Genomic DNA, 24,775 nt, shown 5'->3' on the forward strand with positions numbered 1-24,775 from the left:
TATATTGGCAATGAACCGATATATGACATAAGCAGGAACTCCGACTAAGACTGAAGCAACACAGGGAACAGGACTCAGAAGGATTCGCTATCTCTTCGCAGAGATGAACGCAATCCACAAACAGGACCAGGAACAGGATTCAGAAGGATTCGTTATCTCTTCGCAGAGATGAACGCAATCCACAAACAGGACCAGGAACAGGATAACTAGCTCAGCACGGGTGTTCACGATACGCGCAAACTACCAAAACGTGCCGGAAAACTGACTAACTGAACACAGGAAATAAACAGTTCGTGTACGTATATATCAGCGACACTGATATATTAACGTAACACGAATACAAGGAAAATAACAAAATGCGCAAGTATGCGTATATATTGGCGATGAACCAATATATGACACAAGACAAGCAAGTAGCAACTTCTAGAACAAGAGCAGAACTAGGAGGACTCGCTGACCCCTTCGCAGGAGTCAGCGCAGTCCACACGGACCAGGAACGAGGTGGGGCACGAGCAGAGTAACAGATAGAGTCTGAAACTATGATAGCCCATGAGGCATTGCAGGAAGCAGTTCTTTATACTGAGGTCATCCAATGGGAGCAGACCTGCAGATTCCCACACAAGTGAATGGTAATTAATCACAGGCTGATAGCAGGAAAAGGCAGACAATGATATGCAGCCTGCAGGAAAGGGACCGCCCCTCCACTGCAGCAGACAATGTTTGTTTACACAAAAGCATATTAAACTGTCATTAACTTCAGAGCGACTGCAGATGGAATCAGCAACTAGTTTAAGTGCAAACCAAACTATGCAAGCAAATGCATGTAATGACATTAGAACTGCTTGGTTTGCAATACCACTGCAGTCAGCAGAAAACGCTGCAGAAGCGATCATAACAGTACCCCCTCCCTTAAACGCGGCCTCTGGACGCCTATGAAAACTGACATATTTCTCCTGAACCACCCAAACCAAAAAATCAGAAGTGGGAAATCCAGCAAACTGATCTGACTGAAAATTCATGAAGGTCGGATCCGTCCGACAAAACCAAATTCCCGAATCAGTCTCACCAAAACTAGACCAATTGGAACCAGAACCTACCGAACCATGCCCGTCAGCACTACAAGCCTCAGTGTGATACCCATCAGAACCACGACTTCCAGAGAAAAGCCCCCAGAAACTCTCTGAGCGATACCCACCGCCTTCTCGGGACTGTCCAAAAATGCCAAAGCCTTTACAATGCCCACCGGAACTGTCCCCACCAACACAAAACCCACCGTTGAACCAGTCCAAGGTACCAGGACAAGTTTCCTCAGAGATCTCCCAGAACACTTGGAAGCTCCAAAGAGATCCCCACAGGTCAGAACGCCCCTTAGGTTCACATGGAGAACCATCAAGAACCCCTATGGAACCCAGGGCAACTCTAGAGTCAGGGTCACAAGGACAAACATCAAGATCAGGGTTTTTAGGGACCAGAACCATCTCCGGGCATGCAGGCCAACCGGCAACATCAGAACATGTCTCCACTAGGGAAGCGTGTGAGCACGCCAACACAGACACACTTGGGCATTCTGGCATACGAAGCACATCTGGGCACACTGGCACAAGAGAGACTTCTGGGCATGTCAAGGAACTGCAAACCTCAAAGTCAGTCAAGGTAGGACCGAAACCAGGACTGGGCAAAAAAAAATCATCATGACTAGACTTCACAGTTACTGGATTGTCACTAAAAAATGCAGGATTAGACTTAGATGTCTCTGATTCCAGCAAAGTTATTAACAAATCATGTTCAGGGGCATTTACAAGACAGGACAAATCTTCTGATGTATGCACCGAACTAGACAGGGTTCCCATAACTTCTTCTGGACTAGACAGAGACTCATCAAATACACTGGATTGGAGCTCATGAAGGGCTGCAAAACAAGTCAGTAGTGCAGCAATCCCCACTGAACTAGGCAAAACTGAGTAACTCACTGGACAGGAAGGGGACTCAGGAACTTCTGCCACACCGGCCAGAGAACCAGAATTTTCCAGGATACAGGGCTGGGTTTCAGAAACACTCATTAACCCGGACTGAAATTCTGAGATTTCTATTATTTTTTCCAGCGAGTCAGAATTATCCATGTTACAGGGCAAGACTTTTGAAACATTCAGAGGACAGGGCTGGAGTTCCTCGGCTGTTACAACACTGGAGAGGGACTCAACAACATTGGTTAAATCAGACTGTGTACAGGGCAAGGTATCTGACACACTTGCTGACGAGGACAATATTTCAATGGCTTCTGCTTCGCTGGGCAGAAATTCATCAAGTTTTATTAGAGCAGACTGTAATTCCAAAACAGCTGCTAGACAAGTGAATATTACTGTAACACCAACTGAGGTAAGCAGTGCCTCAGACTGTTCTGCTAGAGGGTTTGAAGTATCCCAAGTACTGGGTGAAGCATAAGACTCTGTGACCACAGCTTCACTGGACAGGATCACCGAACAGTCCACACTGCAGGGCAAAACCATGGAAGCACCTGCTGGACAGCATAATGATTCTGTGACCTGAGTTTCATTGGAGAGATCTACTGCACAATTCATGGTACAGGGCAAGTTCACTGGAACATTTTCTGAACACGGTAATAATTCTGCGATTTCGGACTCACATAGCAGACGCTGTGAGTTATTCATGAGACTAGAGTGAGATGTAGAAACAGGAAGATCAAAACACAATGTTTGCGCATCTAAATCACCATTCAATTGTGAAATTGGAAAATTCAGATGTTGGGGTTCTGAGATTTCTGGACAGGATTGCTGGGACTCAGAAACTGATGTAGTGCATCTATTGGCATCTGCTGGATCAGACAGGAGTTGAACTTTATTAACACAGGTAATTTCTGCAGAAGTATTTGCAGAGACAGGCAAGATTTTTCTGGTGTCTGTTTCACTGAACAAAGACTCATGAGTACTGGCTAAGCTGGACTCAGAAGTCAGCAGGACCTCTGGGTCCTCTGCTGAGAAATTTGTGCATGGCAAGATTAAGGAAGTATTAGTAATTTCTGTCTTACTGGGAAGTAACACTGAGTTATCCATGGTACAGGGTGGAATTACAGGAACTTCAATTTCACACAAAAGGAGCTCTGAATCACTCGATGAATCAGCCAAAGGTGCTGAAGCAGGCGAGTCCTCAGGAACTGAGGAAGTGGAACAATCTCCACTAGACAGTGTGTCTTCCCTGGTATCAACTGATTGAATCGCATAAAAATCGTCCAGAATCATTCTCCACACATCGATCAATGGAGCCACAAAGTCATACCCACACACACCGGTTTTTATTAGGTTATAGGCAGACTTAATGCATGCATTCAATACTAATTCACTCTTTGCACTGTAAAACTGACAAAATGAACTTGCATCTTTCTTCCATTCATAGACCAGGGCTTCCATCTCTCCTTTCTCAAATGGAGGATCCCATGCATATTTAACAGCTGAGCATTCCGGCTGATCATAGTTTGCAAATGTGTTAGTGGCAGAAACATACATTGGGTTATTTAGCAGGTGATTGGCCGATTTCTTATTCCTAAGGATCTCCAATACCTGTAGCAAGTATTGAACTGTAGTGTATGCAAATTTCCCTTGCTGCACGAATAAATTGATCTGTTCAATACTCTGTAATATATCTTCATAATCATATTCAGATAATTCATTTAAACAAGAACTTTTATTTTCCCTGGCTAGCAATGAAAGTTCATTAGTAGTTTCATAGGTCCATTTGACTCCCCTGAATGGTGACTGAATTTCATTATCTACTACTGGCGGAGTCTCATTACAGATCTGATGCGCAGTCGCCAAGGGCAACGACTCCGCTGATTGTAACGCTTTTCTTTTGGAGCGTTTACGTTTGGCTTTAGACCCTGCTGCCTTAGCAGAAGAAAAGTTATCAGAACAATTATCTGCTTGCTGATTATTTTTGTAGGCAGTAGAAGGAGCAGCTGATTGACAAGCTGCCAGGAGCTTATCAAAAGGGCTAGGCAAATCGGTTTTGCGCAGCCAGTTATGGATCACAAACGCTAGAAATTCCAGTGGTCTTTCTTTTAAATTGGTATGATCCAAGACATCGTAGGCCCACTGAAACAATCTTCCCTTAAATAAAACATAAACTAGCTGGGGGGCCCACGTTGAAACAGGAGTAGCCTGGAGCTCAGGATTGGCCAGGAACCTGGCACATTCAGAAAAAAACTCATTTTCTGTTTCAGAATTGAGCTTCTCAAATTTCTTAAAGGAACAGGAACCATAACAAACAGTGTCATTTTTGCTGGGAACCCCCCCCACAATGGGGATTGGTAATGGGGCTATCATAATGTTAGTAATGTTAAGCTTGGGGGTGTAATCTCCACAGTCAGCATACAACACATAAGCTGACGTGAAGGAGGTACACACACCAGCACAAGGGATCAGGATATCCCCAGTTTAGTGGAGGAGAGGACTGACTCCAATAGGAGATTGTGGTGCACAGAGCCGGTGCAGATCTGAACAGCCACAAACACTTTCGTAATAACGTCTCAGCGCAAGTAGCGCTGAGCGCATAAACCAGGACTGAGGAGATCAGGACAGGTAGACAGAATGAACGCTTGCTAGCTAGCGATTACTTAGCGACAGCAAGCGTCCAAAACCAGACAGACTGGAATGAGGCAGCCAATGCGTTGCGGCGATGGCGTGCCTCACAAAGACAGGACAGGAGAGACAGGAAATAGCAGGATCGAGATAGATGAACGTAACACAGATAAATATACAATAAGTATGTTTTCCTAGCGTATTACAATTACAGCTATCAATGAAACTATTCGTAACGTCTGACTAACATATGTATATATTGGCAATGAACCGATATATGACATAAGCAGGAACTCCGACTAAGACTGAAGCAACACAGGGAACAGGACTCAGAAGGATTCGCTATCTCTTCGCAGAGATGAACGCAATCCACAAACAGGACCAGGAACAGGATTCAGAAGGATTCGTTATCTCTTCGCAGAGATGAACGCAATCCACAAACAGGACCAGGAACAGGATAACTAGCTCAGCACGGGTGTTCACGATACGCGCAAACTACCAAAACGTGCCGGAAAACTGACTAACTGAACACAGGAAATAAACAGTTCGTGTACGTATATATCAGCGACACTGATATATTAACGTAACACGAATACAAGGAAAATAACAAAATGCGCAAGTATGCGTATATATTGGCGATGAACCAATATATGACACAAGACAAGCAAGTAGCAACTTCTAGAACAAGAGCAGAACTAGGAGGACTCGCTGACCCCTTCGCAGGAGTCAGCGCAGTCCACACGGACCAGGAACGAGGTGGGGCACGAGCAGAGTAACAGATAGAGTCTGAAACTATGATAGCCCATGAGGCATTGCAGGAAGCAGTTCTTTATACTGAGGTCATCCAATGGGAGCAGACCTGCAGATTCCCACACAAGTGAATGGTAATTAATCACAGGCTGATAGCAGGAAAAGGCAGACAATGATATGCAGCCTGCAGGAAAGGGACCGCCCCTCCACTGCAGCAGACAATGTTTGTTTACACAAAAGCATATTAAACTGTCATTAACTTCAGAGCGACTGCAGATGGAATCAGCAACTAGTTTAAGTGCAAACCAAACTATGCAAGCAAATGCATGTAATGACATTAGAACTGCTTGGTTTGCAATACCACTGCAGTCAGCAGAAAACGCTGCAGAAGCGATCATAACATAACCCTTATGACCAGCCCAGGTCTGTGATATCACATGGTATTTATGGTACAAACCTCCAGAGGATGTGGCTAGGAAATTTGCATGACCAATGTATGCAAATTCCCTAGCAGCAGCAAGCTGCAAAACTGACAAAAGGTCTCTCTTCCAGAGACCTGCAGAATGCAGACCTGAACAGTGGTCAAAAAGCTGCCTGCCTGCGCAGGCAGCTGAGTGGATCATTACAGTACCCCCTCCTCTAGGGTCGGATTCCAGACTAGCCTCTAAACTGATATTTGCAAAAGACTCTAACTGAAGACTCATGAAAGTCGAGACAGCCCGACAAGGCCCACCGAAACCGACCTCATCGCAAGGAGAAGCCACCGAAACATGCCCATCAGTACCACAAGTCTTAGTGTAACACCCATCAGGACTGTGAATGCCAGAGAAGAAGCCATCGACACCCACCAAGCCATGCCCACCACCTTCCAGGGACCGTCCAAAAATACCAAACCTGCCACAATACCCATTCGAAGTGTCCCTTTCCACAAAGCACCCACTGCTGATCTCATCCAAGTTACCAGGAAATATTTCTCCCAGGATCTCCCAGAACACTTTGAAGCTCCGCAGAGATCCCACGAGGGCAGAACGATCACCCGGCTCACACGGAGAACTATCAAGAGCCCCTATGGAACCAATGACAATTCCGGATTCAGAATTACCAGGACAAGCATTAAGACCAGAGCCTTCAGGGACCACCTCTGGGCATGCAGGCAGGAAGGCAACATCAGAACAGGTTTCCACCGAGGAAGCATCTGAGCAGGCTGGCAACCGAGACACACTTGGGCTTTCTGGGTCACAGAACACATCGGGGTACACTAGCCCAAGGGGAACCTCAGGACACGTCGAGGAACTGCCAACCTCAGAGTCCCTTACGACAAGACCAAAACCAGAACCGGGCAAAGAATCATCATGAGCAGTGGTCTCAAGCACTGGACTTTCAAAAGAAGGCTTGGACTCAAACCTAGAAATCTCTGTGACAATAATATCATCATTGACTACATATGAGTGAAGCTCCACCAGAGCTGCAAAGGTAGTCAGCACAACAGCAATGCCTACTGAAGTGGGCAACACCTCAGAAGGACTTGGGGTGCAGGAGACATCTCCTACAAGTTCTTCACCCTTTGGGAGGAACTCGGAGGTCTCCAGGACATCAGACAAGACCTCAGGAACATCATTTTCCAAGTTTTCTAAGAAGGATTCTGAACTATCCATGTTACAGGGCAAAACTGGAACTTTATTTTGTGGACAGGGCAGATGTCCCAGGGAAGGTTCCACCATAAACTGAGACTGAATTTCATCATAATTAGCGGAATGTACAGGAATATTTACTGGAACACACACTGACTCCCTAACTTTAATCTCACTGCACCCAGAATTCTGCGTAGCAGTCAAACTAGCTTGCAACTCCAAAACTGCAGAAAAACAGATGAGTATAGTAGCAATACCTAGATGAACCTCTAGGGACACTGCAGGAGACTCTAAACAAGGCCATATTACGGTAACTCATCCAGAGTACAGGGTGCAGAATCAGCATTTTTCTCCGAACAAGAAAGGGACTCACAAATGTCAGTGCGAGTGGAGATCATGTTTTCATTCATGGTACAGGGCAGATTCAGAGAAAGCTTCTCTGGGAAAAGCATAAAAGCTTCAGCATCAGATTCGCAAAACCGAAGCGCTGTCTCACTCTTAGATTCGGCTAACAATGTCAAATCCGAGGAGTCAGAACGCAAAACTTGCGAATCAAAAATCGCTTTAGGTTATGAAACGGACACTTCCATAGCACAAACCTCCGCGATCTGCGGGGCAGACTGTAAGGCGTTCAGGACATAAACACTGGAGCAGCTGTCACCAGGCAACGGGCCCTTACAGGTGTGAACAGGGTGAGACAAAGACGCATTAGCAGTAGAAATAGCGACAACATCAGGAAAAACTTTATTAGACATATTAATTTTACTTTTGATGCTGCATAATTTAGGAATTTTCCCCATAGCCGGGTCACAGATGGAAGATCTTAAAGATCTGTCTCTAAATGACAAGGGGTCCCACACATCCTTGAGAAAACTGGCACATTCATGTTGATCACAATCTGCAGGAACATCCGAGAAACAGGCATTAGATCGCATAGATTCAAACTGCACACAGTCAGGAGAGAATCTTTCAGGAAGGCACAGGAATCAACCACAGTGGTACAACCATTCATTTCAGATCGCACAATGTCAAGACTCACAAGCTTTACCCCAGAAAGGCAGGAACAATCATCCGACAACGATGTCTCTTTATTGGAATCAATTGATTGGTGTGTGTGCAACTCATCCAAAATCGTCTGCCACACATAAATCACCAGATTCACATCACCCTCGTCACATTCATCGGAATCAATCAAAAGGTACATAGAATCGAGACAATCATTCAAGACATCTTCGCTTTTTGCGATGTAAAAATCGCAAAAGGCTTTCCAATCAAAATCAAATCCTCCATCAAGGCCCCAATGTCCCATGAGGCAAATGGAGGTTCAAACAAGCCAGTATCTAGATAATCTCCATATGGGTGGAGATCAGGAACCAGAACAGATTTTTTTAACTGCTTTAATATAGTGTGCGATCCTACCTATAATAGGATCCACATAAGCTTTGGATTGGGGCAAAAAACCTGGAGACTGAGCAACATCATTGTACACATCATTAGGGAGTGTTTTATTCAGATGCTTGCGATTTTTAATTTTTCCCTTTTTAGCCACTTTGCATGTCTGTTTAAATGCAAGAAACGTATCCAGGCAGTTCTCTTGCATCTGCTTAGAAGCTAAAGTGGCAAGAGAAACATTGAACTGATTGTCATACGGAATGGTTTTGCACATTTCAGACTTGACAGAAATAACCTCTTTATTTGTGGTTGCTATGGGCAACGAATCTTTTGGCTGACAAGCCAAATCAGCAGATTGGCCTGCAAACACCAATTCATTAACATATGGTAATGACACAGAAATGTTGCATAACCTAATCTGATCAGCATCATGCTCTGCAGGAAAAAACTCATAGAAATAACTTGGCATGCAAATCTGCGAGGGTTATGTCTCAGATTCTTGTGTCTGGCATACTCATCAGCCCACACGAACAGATCCCCTTGGAAAAGATTGTAAGCAATCTGACCACTCCAAGTGGATTATTGGTGGCCTGAAATTCAGGATTTGCCAAGTATCTGGAACTTTCTGATATGAACTCATCTCTGGTTTCAGAGTCCAGTATCTTAAACCTCTTAAAGACACAGGACCCATATTTGACCAAATCGTACAAATCGGAAATTCCCTCTACACTGGGAATTTCGGTTTGGCTGGTCATACTGTAACGATTGTGGAATTCTCTCCGTGATCAGCGCACAGGGCGTGCGCTGACACTGCGGAAATCCTCCACAACCGTATAATTTGAGGGAACCCAGCAAAAGGTGCAATGCACCTGTAGAGGGAAATTCCTGTCGGCAGGTGGAGCTGTGGAGTGCAGAGGAACAGCTCTTCTGCCCTACCACAGACGCCAGACAGGAATTGTTCGAAGGGAAGAAACGCAGGGCAAGATATTCCTGAGAGAGAGAGATCAAAGCGACAGAGGGTATGTGTGTCCACCAATCTAGTCGCCACCCTGCGACGATGAACACACAACCAGGAAGATAAAGTGAGAAGGCAATCGCCGGAGATGGCAGTTGCTAACAGTGACACAAGACCGAATAAGCATAGATGAGGAATGTATGTATGTCCACCAATCTAGCCGCCCACTAGTGTTGGGCGAACAGTGTTCGCCACTGTTCGGGTTCTGCAGAACATCACCCTGTTCGGGTGATGTTCGAGTTCGGTCGAACACCTAATGGTGTTCGGCCAAACTGTTCGGGTTCGCCCGAACTGCTCAATGGCCGGCCGAACAGGGCCCCTGTTCGGCCGAATACGGCCCCTGTTCGGCCGAATACGGCCCCCATATGGGGTCGCAGGCATAAGGGGGGAGCATGCCCCGATCGCGGGGGGGGGGGGGTCGGAAATTCCCCCCACCCCCTCCGCTAGCGCTCCCCCCTCTGCCCGCTTCCCCATAAAAAAAGTTTAATGCAAGTTAAATAGTACCGGTGGCTGGCAGTGGAGTGAGGAGGAGGAGTCCGAGTAGAAGAGTGACGCGTTGAGGCCGGGCAGCGGGCGGTTCAGCGGTAGTACCCTTGTGGTACTTCCGCCCTTTCTCTGACCTCACGTCCTCTACGTGATGACGCATACGAGGGTACGCGTGACGCGTACCCTCGTATGCAGAGGACGTGAGGTCAGAGAAAGGGCGGAAGTACCACAAGGGTACTACCGCTGAACCGCCCGCTGCCCGGCCTCAACGCGTCACTCTCCTACTCGGACTCCTCCTCCTCACTCCACTGCCAGCCACACCGATACTATTTAACTTGCATTAAACTTTTTTTATGGGGAAGCGGGCAGAGGGGGGAGCGCTAGCGGAGGGTGTGGGGGGAATTTCCGACCCCCCCCCGCGATCGGGCAATGCTCCCCCCTTATGCCTGCTACCCCATAGGGCCCCCAAAATGGGCATGTTCGGGGGTCCCATTGACTTCCATTGAGTTCGGGGTTCGGGCCGAACATGCCGAACATCTGGCCCATGTTCGGCCTGTTCGGCCCGAACCCGAACATCCAGGTGTTCGCCCAACACTACCGCCCACCTGCGACGGCGGACACACAACAAAGAAAACCGAGTGAGAATGCAATCGCCTGAGAAGCGATTGCGAATGAGATTGAGCAAAGGGACAGATTGTATGTGTGTGCACCAAACTAGTCGTCAACCCGCGACGGTGCATACACAACAGCAGATATGAAGTAGGAACGCAATCGCGAGAGAGGCGATTGCCAGAGGTGACACAAGGCTACAGCAAGGCAGAGCACGAGAGTAGTAGCAAAGGCACAGCAAATATACAATGAGAAGATAAGGAAAATAACAAACGCTAACTAAACGCGAACACCGCACTCATTCGCAACAGTGCACGCGTTTATGCGCGGTCTCCGCGTGTTAAGCACAACAGAGACAAGCACGCCTAACTAACCACCGACAGACAAACATGAAACAGAGGACGCGAGCGCTTGCTTAACGGTTACCTCACCGAGCCTCCAGCAAGCGTTCGTAGCAGACAAGACAGATACACGAAAACAGGAATAAGTGAGAGATAACAGCAAGAGAGATGGAGATCAGACGGATCCACAGCACTAGCGCTAGGCGAGTGCGATCCAGGCCAGACAGATTAGATGAGATAGCTTGTAGCAACCGCTGCTCCAGCTATACTCCAAGAACAAAGATCAGAACGACTTCCTGTCGACCACCGCTGGGACAGAACAATCGCAACAGACAAACAAAACAGATATGCAATCCTAACTGCACTAGGGAATCTGCCTAGTGCAGTCCCAGGAATTACTCTAAGCTAATCTTTACACAATGAGCAAGGCTGACACTCCAGGAGTGTTTCATAGGACTAACCCTTATGACCAGCCCAGGTCTGTGATATCACATGGTATTTATGGTACAAACCTCCAGAGGATGTGGCTAGGAAATTTGCATGACCAACGTATGCAAATTCCCTAGCAGCAACAAGCTGCAAAACTGACAAAAGGTCTCTCTTCCAGAGACCTGCAGAATGCAGACCTGAACAGTGGTCAAAAAGCTGCCTGCCTGCGCAGGCAGCTGAGCGGATCATTACAGAAACTATCCACAAATCTTACAAGTTCAATTGATGCATGAATTATGAAGCTGCCATCAAATAAGGGACCCTATGATAATATGTAACTTGACCTGTTAAGATGTTTTTTGATTGAAATAGCTTTTGATTTCAGTAAATATGACGTCTTAACGCAGAAAATTCAATGACATGCAGAAAATGGTCAATGACACTTTGCACAGCACACTCCTTAAAATAAGATAAAAGGCATGATGTCACTGATGGTGCCTTTGCTGTGACTGGCCAGATTAGTGGTTTACTCGAATGGATGCATCAGTCTGCAGACGTCGCGTATGAGCACCCACTGCCTCATGTAAAAATAACCCATCTCCCCAGACTCCTACTAGCCAGTCAGTGCACAGAGGTACTTATTAACCGCACGTTGCTGCTGGTACAGCTGCTTCAGCATAAGTAACGTCAAATTCCATCTTGTGAGGCTGTTGCAAATTCAGCAACAGGGCTGGCAAAATGAATTCTCTAGCTGGCGCACGCACAGTTAATTAAAGGAGCACTATCGCGAAACCCTTTATTTTTAAATACCTCCATAGCAGTTACTGCACACATACAGCAAAATCATTGTGTACTGCTTTTTAATTGTTAGTGGGGGGGGGGGGGGTTAGCATCCAAGTGAGCCCTGCATGCTGCGATGCAGTGATGCTGACGGACTCTGGAAGCTATCTAAATAAAGTTTTTTTTGTTGTTTTTTGTAATCACTCTCCCTAACTATCATATAAATCACTAGTTGCGCGCGCGCAGACACATCAAAGGGTTCCCGCACTCCCCCCCCCTAGAGACAGTTACCAAGGCAGCTTTCTGCTGCTCCAACCAAATGGAGTCTGTGCATGCGTCAATTGTTTTCTGCCAGATTATCTTCTTTCTGAAAGGAGGCTGGAGCTTCCCCCTCTGTCAAAAATGGCATCAGCTCTTATGCAACCAGTTCAGCCTTTCTGGACGAGTAAGTTCGTCCAGATAGGCTCTGCTGCTGCTGCTGCATGGTGCGCGCGATTGGGCGTGCTCCCGCCGCCTGCCGCTAGCCCCCCGATCAGTGAATTGGATCGGTGAATGGGAATATAATTCCCATTCACCGATCTAACTCCCCCGCAGAAAAGCTGACGGTTTCTAATTAGAGACCGCCTTTCTTTCTGCCCAAAAAAAGTTTCCCCAGCCTCCTTGTAGTTCCTGGATGCGAGATCGTTCACATCCAGGACTTTTTCGACTGTGGCCATCTTGTTGCCAAATAGTAAACTGCACCCACATACATTTTTTTATTAAACAATAACATCATTTTACATTTAAAATTAGCCGTTTCCCTCCCACACAAAAAATTACCCAAATACATTTTTTAATTAAAAAAAAAGAAAAAAATTACATAAAAACAAAACAAAAACAACATTAATAGTTACCTAAGGGTCTGAGCTTTTTAAATATGCATGTCAAGAGAGTATATTATCATATTATTTTAAATGATAAGCTTGTAAATAGTAATGGGCGCAAATAGAAACAATGCACCTTTATTTCTAAATAAAATATCGGCGCCATAAATTGTGATAGGGACATCATTTAAATGGTGTAATAAGCGGGACAAATGGGCAAATAAAATACATGAGTTTTAATTATGGTAACTTATATTAATTTCAATCTATAATGGCCAAAAACTGAGAAATAATGCATTATTTTCATTTCTTTCTTAATCTTTCTGTTGAAATGGATTTAGAAAAAAATAATTCTTAGCAAAATGTACTACCCAAAGAAAGCCTAATTAGTGGCGGAAAAAACAAGATATAGATCAATTAATTGTGATAAGTAGCAATAAAGTTATTGGCGAATGAATGGGAGGTGAACGTTGCTCGGATGCATGAGAGTTTCGACACTGTGGGGCTGAACCAGGTAAGCCCCTCCCATCAGGATGAGGTCTTTAAGAGTGTGGTTCAACCAGAGTTCGAGGTCCTTTGTTAACCACTTGAGGACCGCATTGTTAAACCCCCCAAAAGACTAGGCAATTTTTACCAAAATAGGCCATTGTAGCTTTAAGGCCTCGCTGCAGGGCCGTCCAGCTCAGCACACAAGTGATCCCCCCCCTTTCTCCCCACCAACAGAGCTTTCTGTTAGTGGGGTCTGATCACCCCCTCAGATGTTTATTTATTTTTTTATAAATATTTGTTTTATTATTTTTCTAATAAATGTGTGTGTGTGTGTTTTTTGTTCTTTCTGTAGCTCCCTCCCTTCCCCCGCCAGCCAATCACTGTGATCGGCTGTCATAGGCTTAAGCCTATGACAGCGGATCACCCCCGAGCCAATGGAGGGGCACACGGCTGTTTCCAGTACAGCACTGCCTTAGATTTCTGTACAGGCATAAAAGACGGTGGTTTCGCCGTCTAACAGTCTACTAGCGGTGATCGCCGCTAGTAGAGCTCCATCATCCAAGCGGGGATGCACGCGCATCGGCGCGCGCGATCCCCTGCAAAACACTCCCCCAGGACTTTACGCCGATTGGTGTTAGGCGGTCCTGGGGGAGCCACCGTGTTCACGCCCATTGGCGTGATGCGGTCTTAAAGTGGTTAATCATCTATAGCTGAATTCCATCTATCGGCCAGCCAGCTGGACACTGGCAAATGCAATACTGGATTATTCCACACAAACACTTTATCACTTATTGGACATAGCCAAACACGGTATTTTTGAACTTTCAAGCATTCTTCATCATTCTATCTTTTCTGAACATTCTTTCCAACCAATCTGTTCAGCAGTGATGGGCTCACGAGTAACTATAAGTATCTAAGCACTGGAATTTGTGATTTAAGTGAGCTTTAACCTCATGTGTGTGGCTGGTAAATAAAGGGTTATTTACCCATACGTCCTTGGTATGTCGTGCGCTCCAAATAGCTTTCACGCATCCTATAGGACGCGTTGCAAGCCTCACCACTGTGCACGTCCTCCTTCCGGCTTGAAGCACACCTGAGGTAATTAAAACTTATTTAAATCAGGAATTTGAGTGCTTAGACACTCGTAGTTACTCGTGAGCCCATCACTGCTGTTCAGCTGCCAGATATATCTATTTGGCTGCTTCAATGTACAGTATATTTTTGTGTATAGTATTCTAATAAAACTAATGATTTAATTGTTCCAGTTTTTACCCTTGTTACCTGATTATTCTGATCTATGCTAGAACTCTGGCCTCAGAAGAGACACACTACCACATTGTCTTATCTTTATAAATTGTTTGATTTGGCTGGTTAGGTTGCAATAAACGTTTTCTTCTTTTTAGGAGTAGCTAGTCCAAGGTCTCTCCACCTCATTTCAATCTGGAGAGTGGTGACAGCAAATACCTTGATCGATAACTTTATTTTACAGATTGTACATACAATCGAGACTGTATCATGTATGGGAGTAGGAGAAGTAGGAGTAGGAGAAGAGCAGGCTGGCTTGCATGCAAGCCGTGGAGGTGCCACCGACTCCACTCTACAGCCACGTGTTCTTTCTTTCCCCACCATCACCTCCATGTTTACCCAGTGGGTAGTGAAGGTTATGTACCTTCCCTGCTCCTGTTTGGAAGGCCATGTGGCTGTGGTCAGAGGGACCTTAGCCCCAACAATGAATGCCAGAGAGTCAGTCATGTGCCTCTGCACATGATTGTATAGCCCATCTGAGAACAACACTGTCTTCCACATTTACCTTCCACTGCGGTGTCCCAATGGCTACAATTTTTTGGAAGGCCTCAGAGTCCACCAGATGATATGATAATAGCTGACAAGCTACCAGTTCTGAAAAGCCAGCAGTTAGATGTTGGGCAAAGGGGCAACTTGGCGACGCTACTTTTTCCGCTCAAAAATCTGCAGAATGGAAGGCAGACTCTAGGCAGATGACCATAAAGTGGGCACCTGGATGGTGGAGTGGAGGGCAACTGGAAACTAGGGAGAGGAGGAGGGGGGAGGTAGACAGAGCAACAGAAGGAGGATAGCTTCTGCTTTGACTGTTTCTTGAGCACATGCAGACCCTGTTGACCTAGTCACAGGTGGTAGGCGTGGGCTCTCCCAGGGCATGAAGTCTAAGTGGTCACTGGACTTCACTAGAGCACCCCGCAAAGGATGATGGGCCACTACCCCCAGCAGGCAGTGAACAGGTGGGAACGTGATGAGGAGTCATTCAGGATCGTGGTTGAAGAACAGGCCGAAGTTGGAGGAGGCGGAGATCAAGCGTAGTCGAGGTCACAAGCCAAGGGTCAGGACAGGTAGCAAACAGGAATATCGGATACACTATAGCCAAAAGTCAGGAAGGGTGGCAAACAGGATGGTCGGAGTCACAAAGCCAAAAGTAGATACTGGGAAACAACAGGATAACAAAGCAACAAGCATGGGATTCGCCTCACTGGCTTATCCCAAGCTGTCAGAAAGAACAGCACAGCGAAATTGCCTTAAATAGCTCTGGCGTTTGAATTTGGTGCCAGAACATGTTACGCATGCGCAGACGCGTGTACCGCAAAGTACGTATGTATGCTCCATTGTACACATGCACACGCGTATATAATTAAGCGTGTGTGCGCGGCAAGCGTAGTCACGCCTAGCTAATGCGATAAAGCCGTGGGAGTTCCCACACATGCGCATAATGGGACGCTGCCGGGAATACGCAGAGTAAGTAAAGCATTGCCCCCCCAAGGGTGGCCTCTGGACGAACCCAGGGACTGGCCTATCAGGAAACCTGCAGTGAAAAGCCTTGATTAACCTAGGTGCATGCACATTCTAAGAGGGTTCCCAGTTGTTCTCTTCAACCCCAAAACCCTTAAATATTCAAGTATTGCAATGACTTTCCCCTCCTTCTACTTTTCCACTTCACATTACTATCGAGAAGAACAGGTGGAGGAGGTTGGGAGGACCTGACAGAGAACTATCAACAATTTTTTTCAATCATGACACATGAAACACAGGGTGTATCCGTAAAGAATTAGGCAAAGTTAAAGTGAATGTTTACCGTTTAAAAAAAAAAAAGTCAGATACTCACCTAAGGAGAGGGAAGGCTCGGTCCTAATGAGCCTTCCCTCTCCTCTCCCGATGCCCGGTCCCGCGCAGGATCCCCCGTGGCAGTATTCGACCAGTTCGGTCAAATACTGCCACTTCCGTAGCCGAAGGGATGTTTCGGAAGCCTTCGGGAGCACTCGGGCTCCCGAGGACAGGGCCGCTCCATAGTACGCATGCGCGAGCGCCCTCTATGACGCACTCGCGCGTACGTAGTATGGAGCGGCCCGTCTTTCGGAAGCCCGAGTGCTCCCGAAGACCTCCGAAGTCCCTGCGGCGGCGGACGCGAACGGGGGAGCCAGCGCAGCACCGAGGGCACCGGGTGAGGAGAGGGAAGGCTCATTAGGACCGAGCCTTCCCTCTCCTTAGGTGAGTATCTGACTTTTTTATTTTTATAGCGGTACCCATTGGCTTTAACCTATAGGCCACAGGATTTATCACCATTTGCACTGGAAAAAGCAGATGAACTGCCTGTGGGCAGCAAAAATGGGAGCAGTAAACAGATTTAAGGTAAACTTCCCCAGAGTTCCAATTGAAGCAATGGTTATGGGTCATGAGCCAAGGCATTACCAGGATGACTGGAAAGAGTGAAACTAAAGTATTCTTGATGATTCCCCTTGATAGTGACTAACAGAGGGAAATAATAGGTCCAGATTGGATAGTAGTTCAGCCAGCTGGATGGTTAACCGATGAGAACGCTTGCAGATGGGAAGTTGAAGTTGTTGGGATCTAGTTGAAGATCCAAGAAGCATGAACAAGCTCCAGAGTCGATGATGGCCTCAATCCTTAAACTCTCTCCTTGGGGCCTATGTAATGAGAGGGATAAGGGTACATAAGCGGAGGTAGGTAGAAGCTACACACAGTCCTGTCTTCCTAAAAACTCGACCTTACTCATGGGTCTAACTGAACAGTTCTGACGGAAGTGACCAGGAGCCCCACAGTACATACATAGATTTTCAGATCTGCGATGTTGTCTTTCTTCTTGCGTAAGAGAAGGACAGGCTAGGCCTAACTGCATAGGCTCCGGAGCGTCAAGAACAGGAGATGCAGGAATGGCTGCCTGCAAAGTTGGAGAGGAAGAAGCAGAAGGCAACCAATTGAATTGTGATGACCCCGATCTTTCCAAAGTCTCTCCCTCAGTCTACAGTCAATTAGACAGGTAATTAAGGTCTTTTAGAGTGTCTGGAATGCCAACCCGGGACAGTTCATCTTTCAACTGCTCGGATAGTCCCATCCAGAACTGGAACCTGAGAGCGGCATGATTCCATGCTGTGTCTGCTAACCAATGACGAAAATCAGGGATATACTCCTTGATTGGTCTCTTACCTTGGCGAAGGGACTGTAATGCTGACTCTGCAGAGGCTCACCTGCTGGGATCATCGTATAACTCAGCCATAGCAGTAAACAGAGCAGCAGATTGGGGTAGAGCCCATCAAAACTCTGTGCCATATACCACGAATATGCTTGTGAGTGTGCATTTCTTTTAAAATTAAAGTGTTTTTACAATTTTACGCTATGGGAGCTCTGGTTATGTCTTTTTGAGGTGTTATGATCCTGCAATAAGTTGGAGGCAGTGGACGAGATTTCCTTTGTATGGCAGGGGGTGGCCAAATGACCCCATAAGGCGTACATTTGAAATCGGCGCCGGTAGACTTGGGCGCAGGATACAGAGGTATATGGCTGATCCTGCTTCTGCACAAGTCCGTGCCGTTTTAATTACTATTTCCCCTCCAGGCCGCCATGGATAGTGGGGGAATGAAATAAATCGGCTTCCAGCGATTGCTAGAGGCCGAATTATTGTGTTTTTTAAGCAACCTCAGCTACTTCTTCTGACAGAGCCGACGTTACTCACTGAGCGCTGTAATAGGAGTGATTCCTATTGTAGTCTATGGAGGCGCCGGCTGCGCCCAAATCTAGCAGCGCTGAAAAGCACTGCTCCGCCCATAAGCACTGAGGACTCATCTAACAAAGGGTCATATGCTAAAGGTGAGTGTCCACTGCTTGTGGTGTGGTGGTGGTGTCTCACTGAAGTGGAAACTTGCCTGCCTACCTGTAGTTGAAGGAATACTGTTGGACTGCTTGTCTGTTAAGCTAATTGCCTCGTGAAGAGGAGAATTATCTCATTGTTGGACCAATTGTGCGCAGCTGGTGTTTAAATACAGTTGACTGATTGTCTAACTTCCTCCTCTCCTCCTTTGGTCCATCAATGTATGGGGAAATAGCTAATTTGAGCAATTAAATTCATTTGGAGCAGTTGGGGTTGTGGAGGTTGTGCAGTTGACCACAGCAGAGGAGGATGAAGAGGGTGTGGGAACATTTGCAGCAGAAGAGGTAGAGTGAGCCAGTCAGTCAACCACCACTTCTGCATTCTGAGAACTAATATGTCCCTTCTGCAGATGATCAGATATGCCACGGGACATCGCACCATCACAACCCATTGTACCTGTGTGCTTTGGCCTACCTCTGTCTATCATGTTTGTACTATAGCAGTGATCTGCAAGGTCACACAGGTGTTGGTGTGGTGCTGTGTGGGGGTAACACTGACTGCCCGCCTTGTGTCACAAATGTCAGTGACGGGCTATAACCACACACTACACTGTATATGGGTGGTGTGGTGTATATAAGCTACCACACCAGAAACAGCAACAACAAACATTTAAAAATAGGATCGATATCAATGGCGTCAGGATCAGTTTTGGGGTCACAATCAGTCCTTATAAGTACTACTGTAGTAAATAGCTGGTGAAGCAGCTACACAAGCACTGATCCACACACAGTGTACAGTCAGTACACACACTTAAAGAGAGTCTGAAGCGAGAATAGATCTCGCTTCAGACCTCATATATAGCAGGGGCACGTGTGCCCCTGCTAAAACGCCGCTATCCCGCGGCTTAACGGGGGTCCCTGTCCCCCCAAACCCCCTCCGTAATGCGGGGGAGCGCTTCCTGGTTGGGGCAGGGCTAACCGCCGCAGCCCTGCCCCACGCGCGTCTGTCAGCGCGTATCTCCGCCTCTCCCCCGCCCCTCTCAGTCTTCCTTCACTGAGAGGGGCGGGGGAGAGGCGGCGATGCGCGTCTGATAGACGCGCTGGGAGGCAGGGTTGCACCCGTTAGCCCTTGCCTCCAGGAAGAGACAACCAGCGACCATTTTCCGACCAAGGTTTGCGGGGGGTGGGTTGGGGGTGAAGGGACCCCCGTTTAGCCGCGGGATAGCGGCGTTTTAGCAGGGGCACACGTGCCCCTGCTATATATGAGAGCTGAAGCGAGATTTAGTCTCGCTTCAGTGTCTCTTTAAAACAGAATATCTATCTGACACTCTCAATCTGCAGAAGCAGCCAGCAGCACCTCTCCCTACAATGACTCCAGACAAATGGCAAATGTTACAGTGCGTTTTATAGGGTGGGTAGTGGTCCAGGTGGTGATCATGTTTAATTGGCCTTTCTGTTCTACCTGACTTCAGAGTGCAGGGTAAAAAAATGGCTACATGGGAAAGCATAGTGCGGTCGTGAAGGCCTGTATAGCTTACATTTAACACGAATGTGCGAGTCACTGCTGTTCGCCAGGAACTGTTCACAGGCGTCGTTCATCCCTATTCATACATTTTAAAATGTAATTTCACATATCATTAAAAAGCTACATATTCTGGCTATTTTACACAAATCAGCAGTCATCTGTAATGTTAAGCTTACTGTGAGAATCCGCTCAGCTGCCTGCGCATGCAGGCAGCCTTTTGACCATTGTTTAGGTTTGCTTGCTGCAGGACTCTGGAAAGGAGACCTTCTGTCAGTTGTGCAGCTTGTGTTGCTGAGGGATTTGCATACATTAGTCATGCAAATCCCTTACCTGCCTTCTTTTGATGACTGGCACTATAAAAGCATTCTGCTCCCAGAATGCTTTGCTGGACATTTCCCTTCCATGGTCTGTTCCTGATGGACACTGCTGGAGTGTCAGCCATTCTCGTTTGTTGAAGTTATCTTATTGTAATTCGTGGGGATGCACTAGGCAGTTCCCTAGTGCAGTTAGAATTGCATTATCTGTTTTGCCTGTTCCGTCTGTCTTGTGTTTGGATCGCACAAGCCCTAGCGTTAGCGGCTGTGGATCCTTCTGATTGAGTCTGGAGTGTAGGTTGGAACAGCGGTTGTTTCTGCCTACCTCATCTGTTTTGTCTGCCGTGTGTTTGGATCCTTCTGTTCTGTCTCCTGGGATCGCGCTAGCTACTTTTCGCTAGCGCTGGGGATCCTTCTGTTCTGTCTTCTGGGATCGCGCTAGCCACTTTTCGCTAGCGCTGGGGATCCTTCTGTCCTGCTACTCTGTACCTGGATCGCGCTAGCCACTTTTCGCTAGTGCTGTGGATCCTATCTCTCGCTTGTCCCTGTTTTCGTGTGTCTGTCTTGTCTGATTCGAAACGCTTGCTGTAGGCTCGGTGAGGTAACCGTTAAGCAAGCGCTCGCGTTCTCTGTTTCGTGTTTGTCTGTCTTTGGTTAGTTAGGCGTGCTTGTCTCTGTTGTGCGTAACACGCGGAGACCGCGCACGAACGCGTGCACTGTTGCGAATGAGTGCGGTGTTTGCGTTCAGCTAGCGTTTGTTATTTTCTTTATCTTTCTCTTTGTATGATTTGCTGTGCCTTTGCTACCCTTGTGCTCTGTCCTGCTCAGTCTTGTGTCGCTATTGGCAATCGCCATTCTTGCGATTGCGTTTCCTACTTCGTTTCCGCCGTTGTGTGTTCGCCGTCGCTGGGTGGCGACTAATTTGGTGGGCACACATTGGTTCTGTCCTTTTGCTCTGTTCCCTGTGGGCTATCCAGCCCTGCCTGATTGTACCTTGTCCCGGATCTGTACAATTCCCATTTGGCATCTGTGGCTGTGCAGCGGCTGTGTTCGCCTGCACTACACAGCGCCATCTGCCGGTGGGAATTGCCCTCTGCGGGTGCATAGCACCTAGCCTGGGTGTCCGCAATAATACGCTTGTGGAGGAAATCCGCCGCGTCAGCGCACGTCTGGTGCGCTGACCACGGAGACGATTCCACACTCGTTACAGAATGTCCAGCCAAACCAAAATTACCAGGGCAGAGGGAACCTTCGATTTGTTTCAGATGTCATTGCCTGAGGCAAAGGCATATGTGGATCCTATTATAGGTAGGATCGCACACTACATTAAAGCAGTTAAAAAGTCTGTCCTCGTTCCTGACCCCAACCCATATGGAGATTACCTAGATACTGGGTTGTTTGAACCGCCATTTGCCTCATGGGAGATTGGGGCCTTGTTGGAAGAGTTTGATTTCGATTGGAAAGCCTTTTGCGATTTTTATATCGCAAAGAGCGCGGATGACCTGAATGATTGTCTCGACTCTATGTACCTTTTGATCGATTCTGATGAATGTGATGAGTGTGATGTGGATCTAGTGATTTATGTGTGGCAGACTATTTTGGACGAATTGCACACACACCAACCAATTATTTCCAATAAAGAGACACCTTTGTCACATGATTATTCCTGTCTTTCAGGGGTAAAGCAAGTGAGTTTGGACACTGTGCGACCTGAAATGAATGGGTGTGCCTCGACTGTGGACACCTGCGTGAATTCTGATGGAGTTTCTCCCGTTTGTTTAGAGGTTAAATCTGTGCGATCTGATGCCTGTTTCTCAGATGTTCCTGTCGATTGTGATCGACGTGAGTGTGTCAGTTTTGTCAATGATTTGTGGGATCCCTTGTCGTGTAAAAACAGATCTTCTTCTCTCAGTACTACTTTAAGATCCTCCATCTATGATCTTGCTATGGGGAAAATTCCCAAACTATGCAGTTTCAAGAGTAAAATTAATATGATTCCTCATGTTGTTGTCACAACTCCCCCTAACATTGTTCAGTATGAATGCTCAGACCTAGTCAGGTGTGAATGGGAGCCCCCGTTCCAGAAAAAAACAGCTCGAAGCGTTGTCGTATGAATTGGAGAACGATTCAGAGTCGTTTTGTGAGTACTACATTGCCAGAAGTGAATCTGTCTTGAGAGTATGTATAAGTTATGCATCCGCCTTAAGAGAAAAAAAGGGGTGTGAATTTGACTTTGTGAGTCCGCTGATTTGTATGTGGAAAATTATTCTGAATGAATTACGTGTACGTCATTCAGGTGACGTTTGTAAAGGTACATTGTCAGCTGGCGTTTCTGAGATCCAGCAATCCAGCCTGGAGACCTCAGAATCCCTGTCTTTGGAGTGTTCGGTTTCGCAACCTAAAGCGATTGTGGATTCGCAAATTTTGCGTTCTGTCTCCTCGGATTCGACATCGTTAGCCGAGTCTAAGGGTGAGACAGCACTTTGGTTTTGTGAACCTGATACTGAAGCACCTTTGCTCTGTCCAGAGAAGATGTCTCTGAGCCTGCCCTGTATCATGAATAAAGACATTATGTCCACTCGCATTGACATTTGCGAGTCTGATTCTGAAGTAAGTACTGACTCTCCACCCAGTAATCTGGATGAGTCAATATTACCTTGTTTAAAATCTCCTGCAGTGTCCCTAGAGGCTCGTCTAGGTATTGCAACCATTGTTACCTGTTTCTCTGCTATTTTGGAATTGCAGTCTGGTTTGACTGCTATGGAGGAATTTCCCTGCAGTGAAACGAAACTCGGAAGGCCAGAGTTAGTTTCACTAGATATTTCTGTGTATCCCTGTCCTGATGATGAAATTCAGTCTCAGTTTATGGTGGAACCTTCCCTGGGACATCTGCCCGGTTCACAAAATAAAGTTCAAGCTTTGCCCTGTAACATGGATAGTTCAGAATCCTTCTTAGGAAACTTGAAAAAGGATGTTCCTGAGGTCCTGTCTGACCTCTTGGAGATCTCCGAGTTCCTCCCAAAGGGTGCAGAACTTGTAGGAGACGTCTCCTGCCCCCCAAGTCCTTCTGAGGTGTTGCCCACTTCAGTAGGCATTGCTGCCTTGCTAGCTACCTTTTCAGCTCTGGTGAAGCTTCAGTCATGTGTAGTCAATGATGAATTTCTGTCAGATATCATTACAGTCATTGAGATTTTTAAGCCTGAGACCGAGTCTTCTTTTGAAAGACCAGTACCCGTGACCTCTACTCGTGACGATTTTCTGCCCGGTCCTGGTTTTGGTCTTGTCGTGCCGGACTCTGAGGTTGGCAGTTCCCCGACATGTCCTGAGGTTTCTCCTGTGCTGGTGTACCCCAGTGTGCTCTGTGACCCAGGAAGTCCAAGTGTGCCTCGGTTACCAGCGTACTCAGATGCTTCCTCGGTGGAGACATGTTCTGATTTAGCCTGCCTGCTTGCATGCCCAGAAGTGGTCCCTGAAAGTCCTGATCCTGACGGGTGTCCTGCTAATTCTGAATCTGGAACTGTCATAGGTTCCATGGGGGTGCTTGGTAGCTCTCCATGTGAGCCTGGTGAGTGTTCTGGCTTCTTGGAATCTCTGCGGAGCTTCAAGGCGTTCTGGGAGATTCCGAGAGAAGTTTTGCTTGGTACCCTGAATACGATCAACAGCGGCTTTTGTTTTGAAAGAGACACTTCGAACAGGTTTTGTGGCAGATTTGGTATTTTCGGACGCTCCTTGGAAGGTGGTGGGTATTGTCTGGAGGGTGTCGATGGCTTCTTCTCTGGTATCCACAGTCCTGATGGGTGTTACGCTGAGACTTGTAGTGCTGACGGGCATGTTTCGGTGGCTTCTGTTTCCGATGAGGTCGGTTTCGGGTGGACTGACTCTGGAATTGGACCTTGTCGGGCTGGCCCGACCTTCATGAGTCTTCTGTTAAAGTGGTTTGGAGATATCAGTTTTGAGGGTCGTCTGGAATTCGACCCTAGGAGGGGGGGTACTGTGAGAATCCGCTCAGCTGCCTGCGCAGGCAAGCAGCCTTTTGACCATTGTTTAGGTTTGCTTGCTGCAGGACTCTGGAAAGGAGACCTTCTGTCAGTTGTGCAGCTTGTGTTGCTGAGGGATTTGCATACATTAGTCATGCAAATCCCTTACCTGCCTTCTTTTGATGACTGGCACTATAAAAGCATTCTGCTCCCAGAATGCTTTGCTGGACATTTCCCTTCCATGGTCTGTTCCTGATGGACACTGCTGGAGTGTCAGCCATTCTCGTTTGTTGAAGTTATCTTAGTGTAATTCGTGGGGATGCACTAGGCAGTTCCCTAGTGCAGTTAGGATTGCATTATCTGTTTTGCCTGTTCCGTCTGTCTTGTGTTTGGATCGCACAAGCTCTAGCGTTAGCGGCTGTGGATCCTTCTGATTGAGTCTGGAGTGT

Source organism: Hyperolius riggenbachi, chromosome 1 (genome assembly GCF_040937935.1).
Source record: "Hyperolius riggenbachi isolate aHypRig1 chromosome 1, aHypRig1.pri, whole genome shotgun sequence".
NCBI lineage: Eukaryota > Metazoa > Chordata > Amphibia > Anura > Hyperoliidae > Hyperolius > Hyperolius riggenbachi.